Below are 10,333 nucleotides of genomic sequence, written 5' to 3'. Positions count from 1 at the left end.
ATATTAACATTTCTGTTACTATTATTTTAGTGGTTACTCTACAGACTATAAAACATGCAGACTATAAAATATGACTTGATATTGTATTTTCTAGATAAAGAAGTTGCTCTCGATACCTTTATACTTCCCTCCTGCCATTTTGACATTGTTCTATTGTTGTTTGTATATCATGTCTTTTAGTTTTCAATATTTTAAATCCCACAAGGTTAATTATCATTCTGTATCTATCTACATTTAGCCATTGTTCTCTATTGTTTCATGAACTTCCAACCTCCCATCTAGAATTATTTTTATTTTGCGTAATAAACACACTTAATAATTATTATTTAGTGCACTTATGCTGATGTCAAATTCTTAAATTCTTTTTTCATTATGTGAAGTTTTTTGTCTGTAGTTTTGAAGGATATTTTTATGTTTAGAATTCAAGAGCAGTGTACCACGGTGATTGATTTGAACAACCTTGGCATCCCAGGAATAAATCCCACTTGATATTGGTGAATTATTTTTTTAATGTATTATTGGCTTTAGCTTGCTAGTATTTTATTGAGAATTTTTGTATCAATGTTCATCAGGGATATTGGCCTGTAGTTCTGTTTTTCAGTGCAGTCTTTATCTGGTTTTGGTATCAGGGTAATGCTGGCCTCATACAATGAATTTGGAAGTTTTCCTCTTCTACTTTTTGGAACAGTTTGAGAAGAATAGGTGTTAACTCTGTTAAATGTTTGGTAGAATCGTGGGACACCATCTAGCCCTGGACTTTGGTTTGTTGGGAATTTTTTGATTACTCATTCAACTTATTTGCCAGTTATCAATCTCTTCAAATTTTCTATTTCTTCCACTTTCAGTTTTGGTAGTTTGTATGTGCCTAGGAATTTGTCCATTTTTTCTAGGTTGTCCAATTTGTTGGCATACAGTTTTTCATAATATTCTCTTATAATTGTTTGTATTTCTGTAGTTTTGGTTGTTATTTATCCTAATTTGTGATTTTATTTATTTGGGTCTTTTTTTTCTTTTTGATAAGTCTGGCCAGAGTTTTATCACTTTTATTATTATTATTATTATTATTTTTTTTTTTTTTATAGAGAACCAGCTCCTGGGTTCATTGATCTATTCAACTGTGTTTTTTCTTTCGTTTTTTTAGTTTCTACCTCATTTGTTTCTGTTCTAATCTTTATTCTTCTGCTGGCTTTAGGCTTTGTTGTTCTTTTTCTAGTTCCTTTAGGTGAAAGGTTAGCTTATTTATTTCAGATTTTTGTTACTGTTGTTGGTTGGGGTAGGCCTCTATTGTTACATATTTCCCTGTTAGGAACACTTTTGCTGCATCCCAAAGCTTTTGGACCCTATGTTTTCATTTTTCATGTTTGCATGTATTTTTTTTTTAAACTTGTTCTTTGACTTCATGGTTCACCCATTCATTGTTTAGTAGCATGTTGTTTAGCGTCCATCTATTTGTGTCCTTCCAAATTTTTCCTTGTGGTTGACTTCTAGTTTCATAGCATTGTGGTGAGAAAAGGCACATTGTATGATTTTAGTCTTTGGGTATTTATTGAAACCTGTTTTGTTACTTAATATGTGACCTATTCTGGAGAATGATCCATGTGCACTTGCAAAGAATGTGTATTCTGTTTTAGGATGGAATATATCTAATTCTGAATATATTTAGTTCTGAATATATCTGTTAAGTCCATCTGGTCCAGTGTGTCATTCAAAGCCATTGTTTGCTTATTTATTTTCTGTTTAGATCATCTGTCCATTGATGTAAGTGGGGTGTGAAAGTCCCCTATTCTAATTGTTATTATCAATGAGTTCTTTTATGTTTATTATTAATTGTTTTATACATCTTGGTGCTTCATGTGGGGTGCGTGAATATTTATAATTGTTAGATCTTCTTGTTGGATTGTCCCCTTTATTATTAAATAATGCCTCTGTCTCTTTTTATAATCTTTGTGTAGTATGGACATTTTAACAATATTAATTATTCTGACCCACGAACATAGAATATCTTTCCATTTGTGTCATCTTCACTTTCTTTCATCAGAGTATTATCGTTTTTAGGGCACAGATATTCCACCTCCTTAGTTAAATTTATTCATAAGCATTTTATTGTGTTTGATGCTACTATAGGTGGGATCGTTTTTCTTATTTCTTTGATATTTTGTTGTTAGCATGTTAAAACAAACTGATTTTTATAATGGCTCTGTACCCTGAAACTATTGAATTCACTGATGACTTCTCATAGACAAGATATATCCAGACAAGATATTTTTGAACTTTTTTCCAGTTTCTACATTTTATTGCCATAAATAACCCTGGTTGCAACTTCTAATTGTTTAAAAAAAAAAGGAAATAGATAATAGCCTTAGTTCATTTGTCTTAGACTAATCTCCTAGAACTAGAATTACCAGTTCAGTGAATGTGAACATTAGGAATACTCGCTTTACGTATCACTCTCTAGAAATGTTGCATCATATTCTTCTCCTATCTGATTCTAGAAAGCCCTATTTCACTTCATTGTTGCCAAAATAGAGTGCTTTCTTTAAGATCTTTTCACTGTCACTAGCACAGATATGAGAATATTTGCAACTAGAACTATAATCTATGTTAACTAACTTGAATTTAAATTAAAAAAAATAATATCGGTACCTTAATTTGTGTTTCTTTTGTAATTTTAAGAAAAAATATGCCAGCATGCATTAACTAGCTGTATTTCTTCGATCATGATTTTCTGGGTGTGTCTACTAACAGGTTACCTAGAAATCTTAGTTTTCCAAGTTTGGATGTTTGTAATTAATTTTCGGTAAAAGGGAACATGAGAGGGACTAGTTCAGGAGATGCTAGGAAACACACGTTTTAAAATTCAATTACTTTTTTGTAATTGGAAATAAAGGTGAATATTCTTGATGTCAATATTAAGTGTTATAAGGATATGTTATAATCACTTTTATGTAGCGTTTTCTAAGTTTATTTTCATTTTTAGAGAGCAAGGATGAGTAGGGGAGAGGGGCAGAGGGAGAGAGAGAGAGAATATCTTAAGCATGTAGCTCAGCATGGGGCTCAATCCCATGACTCTGTGATCAGGACATGAGCCAAAATGGAGTCCAGTGTTCAACCAACTGAGCCACTCGGGCGACTCTGTTAATTGTTGTCTAAGTAAAGGTATTCTTGGGAGCCTTTTAAATATATGTACTATTTACCTCTATAGTATACGACCTCAAACTAATGTCCGCTAATTTACTTTTTATTTTCTACTTTCTTCCCATCAGAATGTCACTATTGCCAATGGATGTATATTTACCATTTCTAATCCCACAGATCCCTATCCTCTCCCATTTTTTGTTTGTTTGTTTGTTTGTTTCTCATCACCTAATGATCATATTCTGGGAACTTGAGAATACTAAAACTATAATATGTAAATAGCAGGGCGTATATTAAATGTAAATTCAAAATATGCTACTTCTCTCCCTGACTTCAAATATACCTAGTAGAGATATTTCTCAAGCCTTAATTAATCAGATGGTCTTCCGGGGAAAGTGGTCATTATTCTAGAGGAAATTTAATCTCTATAACCCTGGTTTTCTTAGTGTAGGATCCTCAAATTGAATTCATGGCAAATAAATATCTCAAAGGAACTATATGAATATGGGGCTAGTTCCAATGTAAGTATTTCTGAAGTATTTCTCATTTAAGCACCACAATCTGTGTTGTAAGCAATTGTTGACCTCAGATTGAGGAGCACCTTTCACCTGGTGCAATTCTTTACATAAAATTAGGAAGTCAAACAGCTGTATTGAGTAACATATTTCAGCAACACACAGTTTATTAAAAGGCTTTAAAGAAATAGATCTGAGACCACTTTGTTTTATTTTTTAAACTATTTCCTATATAAACTTGCGACCAGACAGGCAACATGAATGAATAACACAGTGAACGTCATAAACCATACACAGAACAAGAATAATTAATATTTTGCTGTTTTCGTTACCTCTCCCTCTCTGCACGCGCTCACACGCGCGCACGCGCGCGCACACACACACACACACACGGATGTAAATGTAATGTCACATAAAGGGTCTCTTCTTCGTTCTGTTTGGTTGTTAATAATTGGACATGGAACTGGGATTGATTTTCTCAGTGCTATTCAATTTTAGATGTTAGAAAATTCTTCCCAAATTTTTTGAATGTGTAAAATATTCTCTTAGTCTTTAAAAGTCAAAATTATGTAAGAGTATACTTAGAAAAGTTTTGCTTGTAACTCTACACTCACGTTGACTCCCACTCAGATGTGAGAAACCTAACATTCTCCTCCATTTTTTGTACAGTTCCATGGTACTCCTTCATGCTGATGTACCATTTAAAGAAATTAAATAGGCCCTTAATTTGAACATTTGTACTGTTTTAAATTTTTGGTGTAACCAGTGCTGCAGTGGACAACACTAGTGTCTTCCCTCCTCCCCCCCCCACCCCCCCCATTTACAGAGAGCTACATTTAGGTTGGATGCCTAGCAGTGGATTTCCTAAGCCAAAATGAAAACGGTGTCCAGCGTTTTGTGGTGGTGTCACTTTCCCCCAATAAATTTTGTAACATTTTGCGCATATATACCAGTGAACTATGAGAATAGCTTTTTCCACCAGGCACTAGAGTGTTTTGTCAAAATTTGGCGGGATTTTTATGAACTGCAAAGTGAGAAAATATTTTAAATATGGGTCTTCATTAATTTGGAATTCTTTTATTATGGGGGTGTGTATTTATTTTTTCTGTCAACTGTATTTTTAAGTTATTTGTCATTTTTATCTACTTAAAGAAGTAGATAAAACATAAATAAAGACAAAGGAAGGGCAGGAAGGGAGGGAAGGGAGAGGAAGAGAAAGAATGGACACAGGTATTAAACTTCATCTATGATTAAAATCTGCACATATATTCTGGTTTTAGCTTGAAGTGTGTTTGTGTTTCTATGTCTAGGTTTTTTTTTAATTGTGAAATTCGTTGATCTTTCATTACTTCTGAATTTTGAGACATAATATGTAGCTTTCCAACTCCACCTTATGATACTAGATATTTTCTTTTTGTATTTGGAGAATTTATTTTTAAGCATTTATATTTCTGACTGATTTGGAATTTATCCTAGGGAAAGTAATGATACACGTTCAATTTTAGTGGGTTTTTTTAGTGACTATTGGGTTACTTTTTAAACTTTTTTTTAATGTTTATTTACTTTTGAGAGAGAGACAGAGCATAAGTGGGGGGAGAGCAGAGAGAAAGAGACACAATCTGAAGCAGGCTCCAGGCTCTGAGCTGTCAGCACAGAGCCCCATGCACGGCTCCAACTCATGAACCGTGAGATCATGACCTGAGCCAAAGTCAGACGCCCAACCGACTGAGCCACCCAGGTGCCCCTAGGGTTACTTTTTAAAACATTGATTGAAAACTCTATTTTTTCCCCTGTGACTTAATTTATCATATACTATACTTTCATATGCACTCGGGTCCAATTTTACTCTTTGGTGCCAGGATCTTTCTGAGTATTCATGTACAAATAGCATTGCTTTTATGAGAAAGTTTTTTTTTTCTTTATTTTAATATCTGGTAGGGCCAAAATCCTACTTTGCCTTGTTGATCTTTTTTATGGTTTCCTAGTCTAGTCATGTTTGTTTGTTTGTTTTCCATATGACCTTCATAATGAATCCAAGTCCTGGCTATTTTAGTGGGACCATGGTAAATTTATTTTACCAAGTGTGGAAAATGTCTTCATAAAGTTTGATTGTTATAGTCAAAAACTGGTGTTTCCTTCCATCTTTTCAAGGAAAAGATTATATTATTATATTATATTATGTATTATCTATTATATTATATTATATTATATTATATTATATTATATTATTATATTATAATCTATTTTTTTTAGAGAGAGACAGAGACAGAATGTGAGTGGTTCAGGGGCAAGAGAGGGGGAGACACAGAATCTGAAGCAGGTTCCAGGCTCTGAGTTGTCAGCACAGAGCCCGATTAGGGGCTTGAACTCAGGAGCTGTGAGATCATGAGCTGAGCTGAAGTCCAATGTCCACTGACTGAGCCACCCAGGCACCTTGGAAAGTCACCATATTTTTTATTTTATTGGTACTTTGTTAATAAATAGTGGACTTTTAAAAAGCTTCAGGTCTATGGTATGAATTAAATTAATGGAAACCCTGTATTAAATCATCCAGTTTTTGGAATAAATCCTACTTGAACATGATGTATTTTTTAATGTGATTTTAGATTCTTCTGCAATTATTTTATTCATGATTAAACAGGACTAATCTGTACTTTTTTATTGTGTATCTCTTATGCCATTATATCTTGAACGTCCTTCTAAACTGAAATGACAATCTTGATTGGGTTTAATATCAACGTCTTCTTTCATAAAAAGAGTGCGGAATGTTTTCCAGTACTTCTTAATCTTTGTAACGATTTAACTGGCATGAGAATTAACTGCTTTGGAATGTTTGATAGAAATTTTCCAGTGAAATTCAATCTGACTCTTTTTGGAAGGTAGCACTTTGAAACTTTTTTTATTTGCTTTTTCTGACATGCATTTTTAAAATGAAAGGCAGTAGGTGTACGCATGTTTCGTTGATTCATTTTTTATTACAGAAGTTAAAAAATTACATTTTTGAAACGGACATTATTCATTCTGCCACTGCGTTTTGTTTAGAAGGCATCTCTTTAATTCTCTTACCCAGAAATCAGCTGATGATGAACGGATATATTATTTTGCTGATTGCTTATAGAACTTAAAACAGAAGAGTGAAAAAAATAAAAAGAGTGAAAAACAGGTTAACTCAGATTTGTTAAATGTCATTAATTTTCTTCTGCTTCTGATACCTGAAGGAAAAGTGATGACTAATGCCCAACTTGATAGCTATTTATTTTCTCTATTAATTCATAAGAACAAACTCAGTGATAGAATTGTCATATCTATATTCATCTATTTGAACGTTGATATTTTAATTTTGAAAGAATTTTTGTTAGGAACTTTGTCTCCCACCTAACACAATAGCAAAGTGATCTTCCCTGTGACAACCACAGATGTGATGTGCCCATGGAATTCTAAGTGTTTTTTCTGAAGTATTTTTGTACAAAGCAACCAAAAGCTTTCAGTGCATTTTCCTTTGCTCACGGCCTACTTCTGATTGTCATATACCACCTACTTAAAGCAAACATTCTTTGTAATTTCTATTTGTCAAGGTCAAAGGGTATCTCTAAATCAGAGAATGTAGTATTTCCAATTTATGAACAATGCTCAGTACCCTAACAGATTATAAAAATTGTGTGTTATTAACTATAAAGTGGATAGAGAAATTAATTTTTTCTTTTATTGATATCACGGTAGGAATATTCACAGGTCTGAGCAATTAAAATATCTGAGGGCTCTTTCTTTTAGAACTGCTGAATGTCTTACATATAATTCAAAAATTAAATTACAGGAAAAATGAGTGCTGTTTGAGCCCAAAACTTGTGTTCTCCTCTCTTTTCTTCAAGTTTTATTTAAATTCCAGTTAGTTAACATACAGTGTCGTACAGTTTCAGGTGGGGGCACCTGGGTGGCTCAGTTGGTTAAGCATCTGACTTCAGCTAAAGTCATGATCTCATGGTTTGTGAGTTCCCGACCCGGGTTGAGCTCTGTGCTGACAGCGTCTCTCTGCCCCTCCTCCACTCACTCCCTCTCACTCTCAAAAAAAAAAAAAAAAAAAAAAAACAAAGTTAAAAAAAAAATAGTTTCAGGTGTACAATATTGTGATTCAACATTTCCGTACAGCACCCAGTGCTCATCTCAGCAAGTGTGCTGGTTAATCCTCATCACCTATTTCACCCATCCTCCCACCTTATCTCTCCTCTGGTAACCGTCAGTTTGTTCTCTATAGGCAAGAGTCTGTTTCTTGGTTTGCCTTCATCTCTCTTGTTTAACGCCTTTGTTTGTTTGGTTTCTTAAATTCCACCTAAGAGTGAAATCATATGGTCCTTGTCTTTCTCTGACCTATTTCACTTAGCATAATACTCCCTAGCTCCATCTATGTCATTGCAAATGGCAAGATTTCATTCTTTTCATGGCTGAATAATATTCCATTGTATATATACACACACCACTTCTTTATCCATTCACAACTTTCTGGGCGACCGCGCTGTTTCCATAATTTGGCTGTTGTCGATGATGCTCCTGTAAACACGGAGGGACATGTATGTTTGTATTCTTTGGGTAGGTACCTAGTGCAATTGCTGGATCCTAGGGTAGGTAGTTCTATTTTTAACATTTTTAGGAACCTCCATACTGTTTTCCAGAGTGGCTACCCAGTTTGCATTCCCACCAATAGTGCAAAAGGGTTGCTTTTTCTCCACTTGGTTGCCAACACATGTTGTTTCTTGTGTTTTTTATTTTAGCCATTCTGATAGGTGTCATGTGATATCTCACTGTGTTTTTGGTTTGCATTACCCTGAAAATGAGAGATAGTAAGCATATTTTCATGTGTCTGTTGGCCATCTGGATGTCCTCTTTGGAAAAATGTCTATTCATGTCTTCTGCCCATTTTAATTGGATTATTATTTGGGTATTGAGTTTTGTAAGGTCTTTATATATTTTTGATATAACCCTTTATCAGGTATGTCATTTGCAAATATCTTATCCCATTCCATAGGCTGCCTTTTAATTTTGTTCGTTGTCTCCTTCACTGTGCAGAAGCTTTTAAAAAGCAAAAATAAACTATTGGGGCTTCATCTCCCCTTTTCGTTTTAAAAAATATTTCCATTCATTCAGTAAATATTTCATAAGCACATGTGAAATTTTACTTGGAAATATGCATACTTACATCTGTGTAATTAATGATGTTTTTAGACTGTTGTGGATTTAGTAGCTGTGACACAGTGAATTCTGGCTCAATTTTGTTACCTACTAACAAAGTAGCCTACTAACCGTAATGAAACGCTCCCAGGTTCAGTGAGTTGAGTTCTTTCCACCTTGCTATTGGAAGTGTAAGTGACACAAGGAATAATTTAAAAATAATTTTTGAGATCTTCAAAATTTTATAATCTTTGACTTAGTAATTCTCATCCTAGAACTCTGAGTTAAGAAAGCAGAAACTCAGGTAATGATTTATGTATAAAGAAGTTCAACATTATTTAATTTAAAATTGTGAGTAACAAATCTATCAAGAAATTGGTACTAAATTAATGCTATATATCTGAATTCCTGTACCATATATTCAGTTGTGCAAAGATCAGCACAACTATTTCCACTTGAGAGTCAAACTTTTCAAATCAGAAGCAAAAGCTTACAAGCTCAAAGAAGGTCACAACAAAATGCATTTGCCACAACCCTGATAACCAAGTTCCAACCAAACTTTTTACTACCTAAGAACCATTACATTCCAATTACTATCATATTACCCATTTTCATTATGGCCATTATTTTATCATTACCCATTTTTTCACTGTTCTTTATGACTGACATCACACTTGAAATTACCAGATATTTTGTATTATTATTTGTCTCCTTGTAATGAAATACAAGCTGCATGAGAGTTTGGCCTATTGTCTTCAGGATTCCCTATTAACAAAAACATATTTCCTGTTTATTGTAGGCACTCAAATATATTTAATAAATAGGTGAAAAAATTAGTAATAGGATATCATGGAACTGTTAAAACACTTGTAATATTTCAGGCATATATTTATAAAAATGAGTGTTCAGCAAAATTGTAGTTACTTCTTACACGTATATTTATAAGCAGAAGGAAATGGAAATATTAATATGTTAAGAGTGATAACTCACAAAAGTATTAAAAGTAGAAATTTTTATTTCCACTCTTTCCTTGCTAAATTCTCTGAAATGGGTATTACTAATTTTCTAATCAGAAAAGTAAACACAGTATCTCAAGCTAATGATACATAATAGCAAATTCTATAGACACTTTTCTCTTTTAACTCCTTAATATATATCCCCTTGAATATACTACTAGAACAATTAAAAACCTTAGGAGAAAAAAATAACATATACATAACATGAAAAAAAAGATGTATACAGATACTAAAAGAAATCTCTCTTGATAAAATCAAAGATTATCAAATGTTTGGTAGTTGATAAATGTTCAAATATGTTAAAACTGATGATTTACTAAAGAATCTTGTATGAGCATAAAAAGTTGATTTTCTTTTAATATTTATAAAGGAGAAGTTTTTCATACCACTTTCTGAGTGAGAGAAAAATTACAAAAAATTACTTAATACCCTTTTGGAAAGTATCTTTATTACAAAATATCAACTATCATTATATACCTCATATGCCATTATATTTCTAACATC

Source organism: Puma concolor, chromosome A2 (genome assembly GCF_028749965.1).
Source record: "Puma concolor isolate L17-30 chromosome A2, mPumCon1.1.hap2, whole genome shotgun sequence".
Taxonomy (NCBI): domain Eukaryota; kingdom Metazoa; phylum Chordata; class Mammalia; order Carnivora; family Felidae; genus Puma; species Puma concolor.
Note: the sequence above shows the minus strand (reverse complement) of the source record.